The sequence below is a fragment of the Schistocerca cancellata genome, chromosome 8 (genome assembly GCF_023864275.1).
Source record: "Schistocerca cancellata isolate TAMUIC-IGC-003103 chromosome 8, iqSchCanc2.1, whole genome shotgun sequence".
NCBI classification, from domain to species: Eukaryota; Metazoa; Arthropoda; class Insecta; order Orthoptera; family Acrididae; genus Schistocerca; species Schistocerca cancellata.
The window spans coordinates 70,941,704-70,959,230 of record NC_064633.1 but is presented as its reverse complement, the minus strand read 5'-3'; positions in this window follow the sequence as shown (position 1 = coordinate 70,959,230).

Below are 17,527 nucleotides of genomic sequence, written 5' to 3'. Positions count from 1 at the left end.
GCAAAGTAACTGATGATGGTCGAAGTAGAGAAGGTATAAAATGTAGACTGGCAATGGCAAGGAAAGCGTTTCTGAAGAAGAGAAATTTGTTAACATCGAGTATAGATTTAAGTGTCAGGAAGTCGTTTCTGAAAGTATTTGTATGGAATGTAGCCATGTATGGAAGTGAAACATGGACGATAAATAGTTTAGACAAGAAGAGAATAGAAGCTTTCGAAACGTGGTGCTCAAGAAGAATGCTGAAGATTAGATGGGTAGATCACATAACTAATGAGGAAGTATCGAATAGAACTGGAGAGAAGAGAGGTTTGTGGCACAACTTGATTAGAAGAAGGACTCGGTTGGTAGGACATGTTCTTAGGCATAAAGGGATCATCAATTTAGTATTTGCGGGCAGCGTGGAGGGTAAAAATCGTAGAGGGAGACCAAGAGATGAATACACCAAGCAGATTCAGAAGGATGTAGGTTGCAGTAAGTACTGGGAAATGAAGACGCTTGCACAGGATAGAGTAGCATCGAGAGCTGCATCAAACCAGTCTCAGGACTGAAGACCATAACAATAACATTTCATACGTGTCTTCTTCTTTTCCAGTCCATCACTTGGTATACACATAGCATGTCGTCATTAAATAAATTCTCTCATATTTGAGATTTAGTAGGCATATGCGCCAAAATGCGATTTTTTACTTTAGTCAAGGCATTCCTCCTTTCAGATTGTTGTGCCTAATGTCTTTCTTCCTCTAGTAGACTCTGGACGTTACCACTCGAAATTCCCATCGCCATAAAAGTACTGTATATGCTGTGCGTAATTATTTGTTGTACAGATCGCACCAGGCGCTACTTCCAATAAATAAATTTTTCACCAATATCACTGTTTCATGATGACTGTTAGCTACCACAGAATCAACATCAGAATCATCAAAAATGTTGTCGTCGTTGTCATTTTCTCCGCCACGTGTGTCACGTAATTGGTTTTACAGCCAAGCTTCAAAAATAAGATCAACTGTAGTCATCTTATTACTCTTATAAAACCCCTCCATGATATAGTTAATAAATAATAAAATTCATCCTTATATTAAAATGCTACACAACACGGAAATCCGAAAAAGCTATTGAAAGCAAAATATTTAGTAACTTGAAACATACCTTCTGCTGCGCGTACCTAATTATTACACGTAACGAGAAACGTGTAGTCAGACAGTAACCAATTTCGCGCTCACTTTTAAATAATATGCTTTATCGCTATTCTAACACAGTCAAGCTTACTGTTGAACGTTGCTTCACGCATGGGATGTATTAAAACGAAGATACTGAAAAAGAGAGACCGTGGTTTTTTGCAGTGCTACCACACTCGACGTTAAACGTGAACGATGGATCTAAGATACCGATGTTTCAGGTTCAGAGTTGAAGCTCCATCAAGTGAGCTCAGAACGGGGTAGGTTAGGCCAGAATTGATGTGGCAGTCGTTATGTCAACATGACATAGAACACCAATACAACACCCGGCCGTTGTGGCCGAACGGTTCTAGGCGCTTCAGTCCGGAACCGTGCCATCGCTACGGTCGCAGGTTCGAATCCTGTCTCGGGCATGGATGTATGTGATGTCGTTAGGTTAGTTAGGTTTAAGTAGTTGTAAGTTCTAAGGGACTGATGACCTCAGATGTTAAGTCCCATAGTGCTCAGAGCTATTTGAACCCTTTGAACCAATACAACAGACCTCTGAACTGGGCGAACAGAAAAGCGACTACTTCTGTACTACTTAGCAAGGGACTGTGAGGTAACACTATGTGAGTCTGTGTCCGAGCGCCGCCACAGAGCCAAAAGTCGACAGAAGGACCGAGCTCGGCGGCTTACTATCAGTATTGAAACTATCACAGCGAGGCAAGGAGCTCTGACAGATTCGATAAATGGGGACAAATACGCTTACGCACTCACAGCCACCACGTCATAGGCGGGGGCTCGCCCACTATAAATAATGCAGCTTTCGAGGCACAAGACACATTCTGTTGTCCTGCCTTTCTGCCCAAGTCGAAGAACCAGAAAGAAAGACAGTCTAATGAATTTCAGCACAATGAGTTGTTCGACGACGGTCAGCCTGCTACCTGCTTCATGCCATCAACACCGAGATAACCAAACTGGGTGCATACGACAGTCGTGGTCTGCCATTGCTGCCGACTGAGTCACCGCGGGTGAGAAGACTGGGGAGCACCAGCCCTCCGCTACTACGGACAAGGGGAAGGCCTCAGACGCGGCCAACCGATTCGGCTCAAATTTGGCACGTCGCTTGTGTACAACCTAAAACGAAGGAATCTAAGATACACTCCTGGAAATGGAAAAAAGAACACATTGACACCGGTGTGTCAGACCCACCATACTTGCTCCGGACACTGCGAAAGGGCTGTACAAGCAATGATCACACGCACGGCACAGCGGACACACCAGGAACCGCGGTGTTGGCCGTCGAATGGCGCTAGCTGCGCAGCATTTGTGCACCGCCGCCGTCAGTGTCAGCCAGTTTGCCGTGGCATACGGAGCTCCATCGCAGTCTTTAACACTGGTAGCATGCCGCGACAGCGTGGACGTGAACCGTATGTGCAGTTGACGGACTTTGAGCGAGGGCGTATAGTGGGCATGCGGGAGGCCGGGTGGACGTACCGCCGAATTGCTCAACACGTGGGGCGTGAGGTCTCCACAGTACATCGATGTTGTCGCCAGTGGTCGGCGGAAGGTGCACGTGCCCGTCGACCTGGGACCGGACCGCAGCGACGCACGGATGCACGCCAAGACCGTAGGATCCTACGCAGTGCCGTAGGGGACCGCACCGCCACTTCCCAGCAAATTAGGGACACTGTTGCTCCTGGGGTATCGGCGAGGACCATTCGCAACCGTCTCCATGAAGCTGGGCTACGGTCCCGCACACCGTTAGGCCGTCTTCCGCTCACGCCCCGACATCGTGCAGCCCGCCTCCAGTGGTGTCGCGACAGGCGTGAATGGAGGGACGAATGGAGACGTGTCGTCTTCAGCGATGAGAGTCGCTTCTGCCTCGGTGCCAATGATGGTCGTATGCGTGTTTGGCGCCGTGCAGGTGAGCGCCACAATCAGGACTGCATACGACCGAGGCACACAGGGCCAACACCCGGCATCATGGTGTGGGGAGCGATCTCCTACACTGGCCGTACACCACTGGTGATCGTCGAGGGGCACTGAATAGTGCACGGTACATCCAAACCGTCATCGAACCCATCGTTCTACCATTCCTAGACCGGCAAGGGAACTTGCTGTTCCAACAGGACAATGCACGTCCGCATGTATCCCGTGCCACCCAACGTGCTCTAGAAGGTGTAAGTCAACTACCCTGACCAGCAAGATCTCCGGATCTGTCCCCCATTGAGCATGTTTGGGACTGGATGAAGCGTCGTCTCACGCGGTCTGCACGTCCAGCACGAACGCTGGTCCAACTGAGGCGCCAGGTGGAAATGGCATGGCAAGCCGTTCCACAGGACTACATCCAGCATCTCTACGATCGTCTCCATGGGAGAATAGCAGCCTGCATTGCTGCGAAAGGTGGGTATACACTGTACTAGTGCCGACATTGTGCATGCTCTGTTGCCTGTGTCTATGTGCCTGTGGTTCTGTCAGTGTGATCATGTGCTGTATCTGACCCCAGGAATGTGTCAATAAAGTTTCCCCTTCCTGGGACAATGAATTCACGGTGTTCTTATTTCAATTTCCAGGAGTGTATTTTGGGTCAACACACCCGCGTTTTTGAGATAATCGCCCCTAAAGGTTATGACGAGCAATCGACTCAAAATTGGCGGAATCGATAGATAATTGTAAATAGAGCATTTTTCATCATCAGGTCTGGGGTCCAAAAACGCATACGTTTCCAGAAATCGAGGTAAGAATCTTTTACAACTGCCGCTCCTATCAATCTGGAACGCCGAGCAACAGAACTGCCTGCTTCTGGTTGTGCATTGATAATGCATCTGTGTTGCAACACTTTTACAAACCAAAACACAGCGTCGGTAACTTCCCGCTTGCCATCTTACAGCGCTAGTCGAAGGGTGTACATCCTCCATTATTCAGATTATGCACCTGAAAGATATGACACAACAAACAATAACTAGTTACTACGGCATAAACAGACGAGCTAATTACTACAAACTACATACAGTACTCGTCATATGTTACTTACAGAAGAACACTGTATTCATTCACAAAACGTATTTCATTCGGCGAATTAACGGTGGAAAAATCACTACACGTATCCGCGAGGTTCGCGGCAGCTTAATGACAACAACTCTTCCCGATTGACTTCTATAAGGCTCGTGCTGGATACCTTCACTCTTCCAGATTCACAACTATGATATGTCGAAGAGGCAACCTGGACAACATAACTCTCCCCACGTGCATTCTGTCCCGTGCCTCGCTGTAAACAAGTGTCGCGCGGTTGGCTATCTGTGATCCCTCGTGAGGAATTCGCAGCACTCTTACTCGAAGTTGTTTTCATGTGACAAGGCTTAAAAGTTTAATACTTTAGTAACTCACGGCGTTTGGGAAATTAGTTTGCTTATCTTATTATTATCAATCCTTATTGATTTACTTACCTTATTAACCCTCCTATCCCTATCAACTGAGATATGGAAAAATACAAACGAAAAGAATAACATCAGCTAGGTTTCTTTGAGATTCGAACCCGGGTTCTCAGATTCCCAGCCAGTTACCTTGGTCGTTGCTCTGTCGATGATGGCGGCGAGATGTGTTTACCATGTGGGTACAAAAGCGGCAGTTGTAAAAGTTTCTTACCTCGATTTCAGGAAAAGTTTGCGTTTGCGGACCCCATACCTGATGATGAAAAATGCTCTATTTACAATTATCTATCGATCCCTCTAATTTTGAATCGATTGCTCATCATAACCTTTACGGGTGATTTTCTCAAAATTGCGGGGGTGTTGACTAAAAATATCTTAGAGTCCTTCGTTTTAGGTTGCCAAATTTGAGCCGAATCGGTTGGCCGTGTCTGAGGCCTTCCCCTTGGGAGCCACAGCTGATCTACAAACTGCCATCTTTGCACTGACCAGGCGAGGACAGTCCATAAAGCCTCCTTGCCGAGTCGTGAGCATCTGCTGCACTATTGTTCGATCTGTGATGGGTGGCCAGGTCCTCTTTGCGCGACAACTGGCATCTTGGACCGCAGTCGGCAGACTATCTAAGCGCACGACCGGTTTGTCTTCGGGGCGCAGAGGTGGTGGCCGTTCGCGGTCGCTGCATTATGTTCGTAGGGCCGCGCCTGTCTCACCCAATTCCGGCGTCAGCACCACCTGCAGACATGATGATGATGATGATGACGATGATGATGATCTTTGGTTTGTGGGGCGCTCAACTGCACGGTTATCAGCGCCCGTACAAATTCCCAACCTTTGCTCAGTCCAAAGATGCCACTTTCATGAATGACGATGAGATGATGAGGACAGCACAAACACTCAGTCATCTCGAGGCAGGTGAAAATTCCCCCGTGACCTGCAGTCGTGGCGCTGGACTGCAGGCCTCCTCCTACAGCTCTGAGGAAGCTGTACGCTTATAAACTTTTCCCGACAAATAAATATATTTACAGATAACGCTGGATCACTGACACCTCTGGGCGTGCACTGGACCATTCACCGTCACACTTTGCTCGGTTTCTTGATTGCATGTGACTCCAGATCTGGGTCACTGCAACAAATATCAATTAACAGATATGGGTGCACATATTTATTGACTTATGAAGAGGGAGAAAATGGTTCAAATGGCTCTGAGCACTATGGGACTTTTCTGAGGTCATCAGTCCCCTAGAACTTAGAACTACTTAAACCTAACTGACCTAAGGACATCACGCACATCCATGCTCGAGGCAGGATTCGAACCTGCGACCGTAGTGGACTCGCGGTTCCATACTGTAGCGCCTAGAACCGCTTGGCCACCCCGGCCGGCTTCGCATCAGGAATGGCGTTTTAATTTATTTCTTCTTCATTGCTAACTGTATTCGCAAGGTGCAGATATACTACTGAATATACCTGTACAATTATTCATTGTACGTCACGCAGTTCAGGATATATTACGTCATAAACACTAACGTAAGATGCGAGGAAAAATTCCGCTTCGTGCATAATGTGTAGATTTATTATTACTAACGCCGTTATCCGATTTCGATGAACTTTGGTAAGGGGGCAGCTTGAATCCTGAGGAACAACACAAGCTGCTTTAGAAAGAGTGTAGTACAACATACTTATCGATCTGAAGAATATTATGCGAATTAGGGAAAAATTTACTTTTTGAAAAGCTTATTTGCTCTTTGACTTTTGGAGTTTATCATATTTGTGAAATAGGTTCTCTTGGCTGATATGTGCTACTTGATACAATTCAAAGTAATGAACACCATGCTTATACAACCTTCAATGTTTCTGAAATCCGTAATTCCACGCTATTTGTTGCTTAACGTGCCCGCTGTTAAGTATTATGTATAGCTACTGTGCGCACTACCCAATATTTGAGTACGAGAGCACTGAAGTGACTTGCATCAAATTTTACACGTAATGTCAAACCTTTACGAAAATTTTTCTCTCGTGCAATCCTCACAATATGATGAAAGTCAAAAAATGTTCGTTTACTACATTTTCGCTGATCGTGCAGCAAAATTGTCACATGAGGCGTAACGTTTTGTTACTTCTTTACAACTGTATTCGCGACACATTTTAAAGATAAGACGCGTAGAAAAGCGCCGCATCCTGCATGATGTTTGAATTTATTACTTCTTCGATACTAACTCCACTCGCAACACATTTAGCACGCAGTATCCACATATGCCGCTGGAGGTACCTACAAAATTATATCATTGTAACGCATAGAGAGAGGAGAAGAAGATGGACAAATGAAGGGAAGAGGGGGAGATGGACAGGAAGTGAGGTGAAGAGGAGATGAATATTGTAGTGACTTGGCAAGACAGCCAAGCCACTAGGAGAGGAAGCCGAAAGGCACGCGTTTAAGCTCACGCAGGCTGACGTTAGGTCTGGAACAGTTAAAGGGATTGAGACTGGCAAATAAAGTACGTAGCTGATGGAATACTTAACTTTAATCCATAATTGGTGAACATCGGTCTGACGGTACATGCATCACAAGGTAAATAGCAAATGATAATGGCGCCTTGCTAGGTCGTAGCAAATGACGTAGCTGAAGGCTATGCTAACTATCGTCTCGGCAAATGATAGCGTAATTTGTCAGTTAACCATCGCTAGCAAAGTCGGTTGTACAACTGGGGCGAGTGCTAGGACGTCTCTCTAGACCTGCCGTGTGGCGGCGCTCGGTCTGCAATCACTGATAGTGGCGACACGCGTGTCCGATGTATACTATCGGACCGCGGCCGATTTAAAGGCTACCACCTAGCAAGTGTGGTGTCTGGCGGTGACACCACAAATATAGGAGCGAGGGCAAGAGGAAATGGACAGACAGTGTGGGTTGGAAGAGAGAAGGGAAAGAAGGAGATGAACAGTGAGGGAGGGGGCAGATGAGATGGCCAGAGAGGAAGGAAGCAGATGTCTGACTAACAGAATTGAAATACCCGGGCAACGCCAGGTACTCAGGTAGCAACTAGTTGCTAACATTTCAGCTACAGGCGGAAACAGATATAAAACTGAAGCCAAAACTGGGCAGCCTACAAACAGATTAAGATTGCTTAATGTCTTTCGGCAGAAAAATGTGAAGATTTCATCGCCAATTTTCGAACTAATAGGTGCAGGATTATTCGTGGTGATGATGCAGCATTATCTAAAGAAGATATATTTGCAGAAATGAAGCCTGCATATTTAGAAACCGACATATGAAACTTCACAAAAATAGAAATTGAAAACGGTGAAGTGAAAGTGTAATCTCCCCCTCACTTATCGACCTTAATGACAGTGAAAAATTAAACCGCGTGTACCTAATGGAAATTTGGGAAAAGCAATCGTCACCAAAGTTAATCTGTCGGTAAAGAGGGAGGAAAGGGTTACATCTAAATGAAAGGAAAAATGCAAATGAAACTAGTGGAAATTAATTTTGAAAAGGGGTAAAGTTAATAAAGAAAGTAAATGTGCGCCCGTTATGTTAACAATTAACTAGCGGTAATTAGATATTTGAGATTTGGGGGAAATTACGGTCGCCAGTCCTAAGGACAATTACTATAGTAACTGAAAAATGCCAGGTTATTACACATATAATTAGCACTAGAAGCGTGGCAACTGAAGGTTGACACGTGTAGTGTGAAAACTGAAAGTTTGTCAGAAGTGATTATTTTCGCTACACTCTGACTTAATTTAGCAAAAGAATTAATAAAACCGGAAAATCGAAAGTTAATTTAGTGACTGAAGTTAATAGTGAGCTTTCTTTCTGAAGCACATCGAAATTCAGTAAAATACGGTTAGTCTTGGACTACCTCAACAATCATTTCAAAAGCTACTTGAATCTACGCAATTTAGAAATAAGAGATTTAACTTTGATCTTGAATTAAATGATTCTGAACAATTAGCAATAGTAAAATTTAGTATGTACCAAGCTGAGCTGCAGTCACAGGTAAGCTAAAATATGGTAACAAAACTCGCACTCATAATTTGTGCTTGTGTAATCTAAATATTGTAGCCAGTTATGAATACTTTAACTGAACCTTGAAATTAAAGCAGTGAAATAGAATAAAATTGCTTTAATGCTGGCGTTTGTATTTCAACGACACTCGGGTTCATTCCGGAAAAGGAAGGGACCCTGCTTGGTAATGCAATTGGGACAATGAGCATCAAACGTCCATGCTAAGTTGCTGTAATTTTGTGATGCAACAATTTTAAAAGTTTGAAAAGCTGAGGTCTGCCATACAGTTCTAAAACTTTACGTGCTTCCAGTCTTCCTTGTTGGTTGATTGAAGGTTTTAAGCCATCGATTGCAGGAGCTGGATGTTGGCGCGCCTTCTTCTCGACACGGTCACCAGATGAAACGGGCTCTTGATGTGCGCCAGCTAATGCTTCCCGTCCACGATACCATGTCAGAAACTATCATAGCAAGTCGAGCGCAATTACATGCTGCCCAACCCCGAAAGTGCGGCAACTCGCGGGAGCGTCACACAACACACCTGCTCCACTGCACTACCCCAGCCAGACTCCCCCTCTGCCCGCGCTCCACGCGACAGAGTTAACACTACCAAAGATCCTAAACACTTTCGTTCTCCACACGACCTATCGATGTATTCGTTCGATAGTATAGTTTTCCCTAGGCCAGACCCAGCGTATAAATACAAATAATATTCACAAAACAAACCAATTATACATCGAAATAAATGCATATATATACAAATAGTAAAACAATTACAATATACAAAGACACAGAAATGTTATATCTTCAGGTAACAAAATAAGGAAAAAATTTGCAGTGCAATAGATGGAAATAGGAGGATACGCATTTCTGGTGTTACAAAAGTCCTTCCAGTGTGTAATTGCGTCATAGCAATTGAATCTCAGCAGGTTTCTTAATATGTATTAAGGACACACACCTACAAAAGGTCGATTCTGCATTTTAGATCACAGAGAAAAAGTGTGTGTTTTTAATCTTTTTTCCCAATCTCTTTGTCTTGTTAGTCTGTTGTTTGTTTATGATCGAGGATAAAGTGTATCTCTTGGTGTATCGTATTTATGCTAATAAAGCGGTATAATTTCATTTAACCTCCCGTGAACGTTACTGTTCATTCCTGTTGGCGGAGAATTTACCACATTGGTGATCCTGGACAAGCACACTAACTTACCACTACCAACGTAATACAGAACGTAACACAAAGCACACAATTTGCGACGTGGAAAACGTAAGTGATTACTCCTCGCTGCAAAACTGTGTTCAGTGACTGACCTATATTTTTGCGTGAAGTTTCACCACCAAGACAATGTGCTGTATGTTTTCCACTGTATTTGTACACCGGAAACTAAGCAGAGGAATCCATTTCTTCGCTCGTGTGGAACCTGATCCGTTGGGTTACACGGAAAGCATCCCAATTTTCTCCAGCACGGTGCATGAACAATGGGGTTTCGTACGCTGGCGCTCTCAGAGTTCGTTACCTAAATTGCCACTATTTCATCCTGAATATCCACAGACTCGGTTTGCTACAGCACAGTTCTGACTACCCACGATCTCGCCGACATGTCAATGTTTCCTGCCGTGTTGTGCAATGTTGATGACTACACGTCTGTCACCAGCGACGTGATTCAATCACCTCTGATGACACACAAATTTGAAACAGCAAAAATGGTGATACTGCAACGGTTGTCCAAATCTCCGGAGCAACAAGTACAACAGGCGACTCATTCTGAGAAGCTGGATGGCAGAACACCTTCCCAGTTCTGGAAACATCAACAAAAATTAGTAGACAATGCATTGTGGGCTATATGTTTAAGTCAATTACCTTCTCAAGTACAAGTTCCCTTGATTTAAACAGGGCGACACGCTAGACAGCAAATTGCGTCAAATTTTTGCACTGCCGCATCGACACCAATGTTGCGAAGGGGCCAACAACAATGGCGAATGCCATTATGCACCCTGTCACAGCGACTTGTAGACGAAGTGAGACGAAAACGTCAGAAGGAACAGAATTTTGCCACAGACTGTAAACAACAGGCGTCTCTCAGAAATCCTAGCGATCAACTGTGCGTAGCAGACTGCCACACGGCCGACATGACTCACGTCGCAACTACAGCTGAGAGAGGGCATGCGGGTGTTGGTTCCATTCATGTTTCGGAGGAAACACTCGCAAACGTTTTACACTTTGCTTATATACAAACACCGGTCTACATCTTAAACGTCTACATCTTAAACGTGTGAGCTAAACCGGTTTTACTGAGTTTTCCGACAGATTATATGTTCTTGACAGAAATAGAAATCGGTGTTCTCCTTCCGACTCGAGCTCCATAGTGCCGTCCACATAAACAGCAGCTCAATCACACACCTCAAATTCCGTCTACACAGCAAACGACACTCCAATTAACTCTATATAGCACTACCAACGTCTGTTGGCTGGCGTCAATGAGCCAAAGATTGTGCGCGAACCTTTTGCGATACCTCCACCTGGGCCCCGATTTGACGAACGGTAAACTTTACCAAAGCAATAGCGGAGATTCACCGCCTGGCATTGTCGGCAATACTTCTGTATCTACGTCGACAGATACCTACGCCTCATTAACCAAAGAACTGCAGGACACTTCCCATTCTCTAAAGTCACATCTGGCGACGATGGAGCAGATTTATGTAGTCGTAAAGGTGACACGTTCAAATTTAGCGGATGAAACTCTGGATTTTCACGAAATTTGTTGGATGAAAGCGGGGAAGATAAAAATTTATTTACCTGTACGAGCGACTAACTGAGACCTAGATGTGATTGGATGCTACAAACACAGGGGCGAGAGAAGGTGTAATATGGATATGCAGGAATGTGGGTCGAAACATATACGAATGTACTGATCAGTTGGAATTATTAGTGTCCATCATAAAGACTACGGAACCATTCAGTCTCCCTTCCCTTCTCGTCCAAGTCGCGGGCCTGAAGACGTCATTTTGGCGCCAATAAAGGTCAGTGGCAGTGAGAGTGACGTCAGTAGTGTACACCGCTCTCCCCCAGTGTTGTCAGTGCTCTGTCTGGGGCTTACCGTATTCCTACAATACGTCGCTTTACGGGCAACACCGCACACAGAATCAGTACCTCGCTACAACTCCCTGTCTTACCTCAGTAGGTCTTCCTGTCTCCTACTAAAATGTAAACTTTCACGGCCGGAAATATCATGTCCATTATAATTATCCGGGCTGTTATGCCGTGGTCGGTTGATGAATGCTGTGGTGATTCCCAACGTTTCGTCTCCGACTGCGGGAGACATCTTCAGGGGGGTCCGTAGCTCGATGGAAGGTCCAACACACACACTGGCTCGCTACTGACTGCCGCTAAATTCCGTGTCCGCGCGCTCCCGCGCCGCGGCGTGACGTCACGTGTTTTGAAAACGTCAGTGCAATTGGCCGCTGTCCGTCGCCGTCGATCGCCGTTGCCATCACCCAGTAGTGGACGAGTGGTACACATCTTCTTTAACACCGGCATCCATATACCGTTTAATTTGACGCCCTCCTCCTTTCGGTTGAAATTATTTGGGTGTTTAGCGGCCACGAGCGGATATTACGAAAGGCTCTACAGGGAGGCGATCGAAATCGCTAAACACCCAAATAATTTCAACCGAAAGGAGGAGGGCGTCAAATTAAACGGTATATGGATGCCGGTGTTAAAGAAGATGTGTACCACCCGTCCACTACTGGGTGATGGCAACGACGATCGACGGCGACGGACAGCGGCCAATTGCACTGACGTTTTCAAAACACGTGACGTCACGCCGCGGCGCGGGGGCGCGCGGACACGGAATTTAGCGGCAGTCAGTAGCGAGCCAGTGTGTGTGTTGGACCTTCCACCAAGCTACGGACCCCCCTGAAGATGTCTCCCGCAGTCGCAGACGAAACGTTGGGAATCACCACAGCATTCATCAACGGACCACGGCATAACAGCCCGGATAATTATAATGGACTTCCTGTCTTCGACAATCAGCGACCTCTGGTGCCAACCAGGTTACACGATATTAAAGCAGCTATACAAGATTTGTTAAATTCGGGTGTTGCGCAACCGTCAGACAACGCTTGGGTTTCCTTCATCCACGTTTTGCGTAGAAAGAGCGGCACTTGCAGAATGTGCGGGTTTACCGTGCGCTAAAGTGTCGAACGGTGCCTTACTGATATCCGATTCCCTATATTCACGACTTTGCCCATTTACAAGCTGGTGCTTCAATAATCAGTGACTGTGAAAAGACATACCTACAGATTCCAATGACGTCAGAAACTGCCACAATTACTCCTTTCGCCCTACATCAATTCCTGTACATGCCATTTCGGTTTAAAAACGCCACCCAAACTTTGCAGCGTTTCATCGATAGGGTCCGTATTTGAACAACATCTTGATTTTCCCTCATAGCTTGATCAGCACGAAGAGTACTTGCGACTGATTTGCAGAGTGCTTCAGACACTCGGAGCTGTTATAAAAATGCCAAGTACCAGCTATGCAGACAGGAGATTACATTTTCACGCCATTCTGTGAGGCGAGATGGCATTTGCTGCACTACAGAATGTACCGACCTCATGAAACTGCGCCAAGACCAATAGTGTTTCGTGAGCTATGGAGTTTGCTAGAAATTACAGACGTTTATCGGCGTCATGTTCCGCACGCAGCGAAGATTCGAGCATCGCTGACCAGTACCTTAGCTGGTAAGAATGCCCGTGGTAAGCAGCCCCTGCAATGGATCTCGGAGACGTAACAAGCATCTGACGTAGTCGCAGATTGACTCCCCAGCGCTATTACCTTGGTGCGCCTGTTACCGCCAGTACAGCCGTCCGTAACGGCGGATGCCAGCGAAACCACGATCGGTCCAGCGTTACAATAAAGGATAGATGGCCAACAACAGTCATTCGATTCTTTTCTCGGAAACAAATGTGGTCAGCGTATGATCGGGAGCTACTGGCTCTCTATGAAGCCGTTAAGCATTTCCGCGAGGCCTTGAAGGACGCCCGTTAACAATCTTCATTGGTACAGGGTGACAATTATTCAACTGTATGAAAAAAAATCGTCAAAACCTCTGAACGGTTTGCGTTAGGACGTTCAAACTGCGTGGTTGGCCGCCGTGGAGCATGATGTGAATTAGTAAAAGTTGTATAGTTTGGTTTAACAACGAAGCCCACTTTCATTTGCCCTGGAGCAGCACTTCGGGAACCGCATTCTCTCTCTGGGGCCCGCATCTCGTGGTCGTGCGGTAGCGTTCTCGCTTCCCACGCCCGGGTTCCCGGGTTCGATTCCCGGCGGGGTCAGGGATTTTCTCTGCCTCGTGATGGCTGGGTGTTGTGTGCTGTCCTTAGGTTATTTAGGTTTAAGTAGTTCTAAGTTCTAGGGGACTGATGACCATAGATGTTGTTGTGTCTAGACAAGACAGCCTAGACACAATGAGAGGAAGCCGAAAGGCACGCGCTTAAACTCACGCAGGCTGGCGTGAGGTCTGAAACAGGATACGTAATGAATGCTATAAAGAAAAGTACGTAGCTCCTGGAATACTTAACTTTAATCCACATTTGTAGAACATCGCTCTTGATGATACATTAATAGAATCTCAATATCAATTGAATACGGCGCCTTGCTAGGTCGTAGCAAATGTAGCTGAAGGCTATGCTAACTATCGTCTCGGCAAATGAGAGCGTAATTCTCAGTGAACCATGGTTAGCAACGTCTGCTGTACAACTGGGGCGAGTGCTAGAAAGTCTCTCTAGACCTGCCGTGTGGCGGCGCTCGGTCTGCAATCACTGACAGTGGCGACCCGCGGGTCCGACGTATACTAGCGGACCGCGGCCGATTTAAAAGCTACCACCTAGCAAGTGTGGTGTCTGGCGGTGACACCACAGATGTTAAGTCCCATAGTGCTCAGAGCCATTTGAACCATTTGAACCTCTCTCTGGGGTACCTAGATGTCACTGGCATGGGCGTCCATTGGGCGCCATGTTCTCCAGATATGAACACATGCGACTCCTTTTTGTGGGGCTGTATTCATCATCATCATTCATCCCCATTACGGTCAGAGGAAGGCAATGACAAATCACCTCCACTAGGACCTTGCCTAGTAAGGCGGTGCAGGTCTCCCGCATCGTTCCCTTACGTTTTGTCACGGAGTATGGGACTTCATCATCATCATATTAAAGGTAAGGTGTACAGCAATAACTAGAAAACCTTTGCTGAGGTGAAAACAGCCGTTCAGGATATCATAGACAATGTTCCGACAATTCAGCGTGTCATGCAGAATTTCGCTATTCCTCTGCGCCACATCATCGGTAATGATGTCATAACCTAAATCTGAATATCTGTAGTGACGTTTAAATGTTGAATAAAGCGTGTGCACGCCGCAGTTTGTAACTAATTTACTTTTTTCATGTGGTTCAATAATTGTGCGAAAAGCGGCAATTGGCACTAAACGAAGAAAAGTGCGATGTCATCCACATGAATAGTAAAAGAAATCCGATAAATTTTGGGTATACGATAAATCGCACAAATCTAAGGGCTGTCAGTTCGACTAAATTCCTAGGAATTACAACTACGAGCAACTTAAACTGGAAAGACCACATAGATAAATTGTGGGAAAGGCGAAACAAAGACTGCACTTTGTTGGCAGAACACTTAGAAGATGCGACAAACCCACTACAGAGACAGCCTACATTACAGTTGTCCGTCCTCTGCTAAAATATTGCTGCGCGGTATGGGATCATTACCGGGTGGGGGTTGACGGAGGACATCGAAAAAGTGCAAAGGAGCGCAGCTCGTTTCGTGTTATCGCGGAATAGGGGTGAGAGTGTCACTGATAGGATACGCGGTTTTCTTCGCGGCGGGATCTCTTTACGAAATTTCAGTCACCTACATTCTCTTCCGAATGCGAAAATATTTTGTTGACACCCACCTACGTAGGAAGAAATGATTATCATAATAAAATAAGCGAAATCAGAGCTCGAGCGGAAAGATTTAGGTGTTTCTTTGTGGAATGGTAGAGAAGTAGTGTGAAAATGGTTCGACGAACCCTCTGCCAGGCACTTACGTGTGAATTGCAGAGTAACCATGTAGATGTAGATGTAGATGTACACCACCATAGATCCCCAGTAAGGAATACACTCCTCGCGGTTTGCATAATCTAGACAACTTCGGGTAATTAACGACGGATGTTTGCCATGTTTAACTGTGCCGACAATGCAGTCGTCGACTTTCTGTTTCGCTTTATCAGCTGAGTGCCACAATAGAATTTGGTGCAATGGCGGAGGCACAAATGGCTGACCAACAGATGGCAGCCCTCTTGAAAGATGACATCACTGGCTTGACTGTGGGGCAAGTGCCGGTTCCTGGCACGGTCGTGCGCCAGTATTGGAATACTTCACAACGCGTCCTCTCGTGCCTCAAAACTTGCGCTTGGTAACTTTTTGCAATTTGCATAGATTGTTGTACCCCGCCATCCGACCGACCATCAAACTGATCATGGAGCGGTTCGTGTGGCCCAACGTTGAAGCCGAATGTAGGAAGTGGACAAATACGAGTACATGCGTCTGCTGTTAACACAGCGAGGTCGGCCGCCAAACTTTCCCGCAGGGCAGATATGAAACACCCTAACGGAAGGTTACAACACGCATGCTAACCGTCGGAATTAAATGGTTTCCGTTAAATTCTGTCAGCCATAGATAGAGTAATCCACTGGGTAAAAGCTAGATATGAAAACTGAAACACTGCTCTAGCTTTCCTACAGATGTGGATTGCAGGCTTCGGCTGCCTTACATCGATAACCACGGTTGGCAATTTTAATCACATCTGTTCGCTGAGCTATGCAAGTTGTGCATGTGGGGTCTTGCTCACTTGTTGTTTATAGAGTGCCTAAAGGATGTTGCGTCCTCTGAATGCTATACAACAATTCGAACAACTAACATTCATAGTTTTATTTCTAGAAACCAAATTGACAATGCTTAACTCTGATAACAGCGAATGTCGCTAGCGAGAGGCGACATGAAAACAGTAAAGTTCTTGCTATACAGAAAGTCCAGGTAAGCACTTAATACGGATCACGACAATCTGATAGGGTAGCAGAAATGCCCGTGGCAGACTGGGCCGGCCTGAGCGGCCAAGGCTAGGAGGAGCGGCGTTTATATTCACTTCTTCCAGGTGCCGCTCTAGGCGCGGCGTGGTCCGGTTCCGCGCACCGTTGGCCGACGTTTCCTCACCGACTTCTCTGCTCTTGCGTTCCGCATCTTCGTTCCGGCCCTTGCGGTTACGCTAGAATAGTGCAGCGCCCAACAGTTTACAACGACGTCATACCACCCCCAAAGTAACTGGCACTGCACTCTTAAGGCTGCTCTCATGTGCCATTCCACACAGTGGATGCAAGCGCTGCCATAGTGGTGGTTGGTGTGCGAACAACTTACAAAGAGGATCTTCAGTCATCATTAGTGGAAATTTTTTACAGCGAATGCCTGTTTCTCCTTGCAGATTTCATGATTCCGTTTCTACCTCTGGACGACATAAAGTTACTGGCATTGGTAACACAGGTAAAACAGCATATTGCATACCTGATTCGTGGCATGCACTGAATGTTCATACATAAAACGTTAAAGGTTTGTGGGCGTGTCATGCTTCATGATGACACTATCCACGCAACCTACAACCGCCTTATCCCGTACCACATAGATTTCTACACTGCGGTGGACAAGCATTCAAAATATTACAGAGTGGTAAGTCCTACATATTTTCTGCCAAAGGTTGAAACCAGCATGGTTGCTTCAGGACCCAGATGAAGGACATGCCGCTCCGCAAGAGGACCTCCCGTCGACAAGAACACACTACTCGGTGGTTTTCAACACAGTCCTCCTCTCGTGGAGACACTGGACGCCTCATCAAC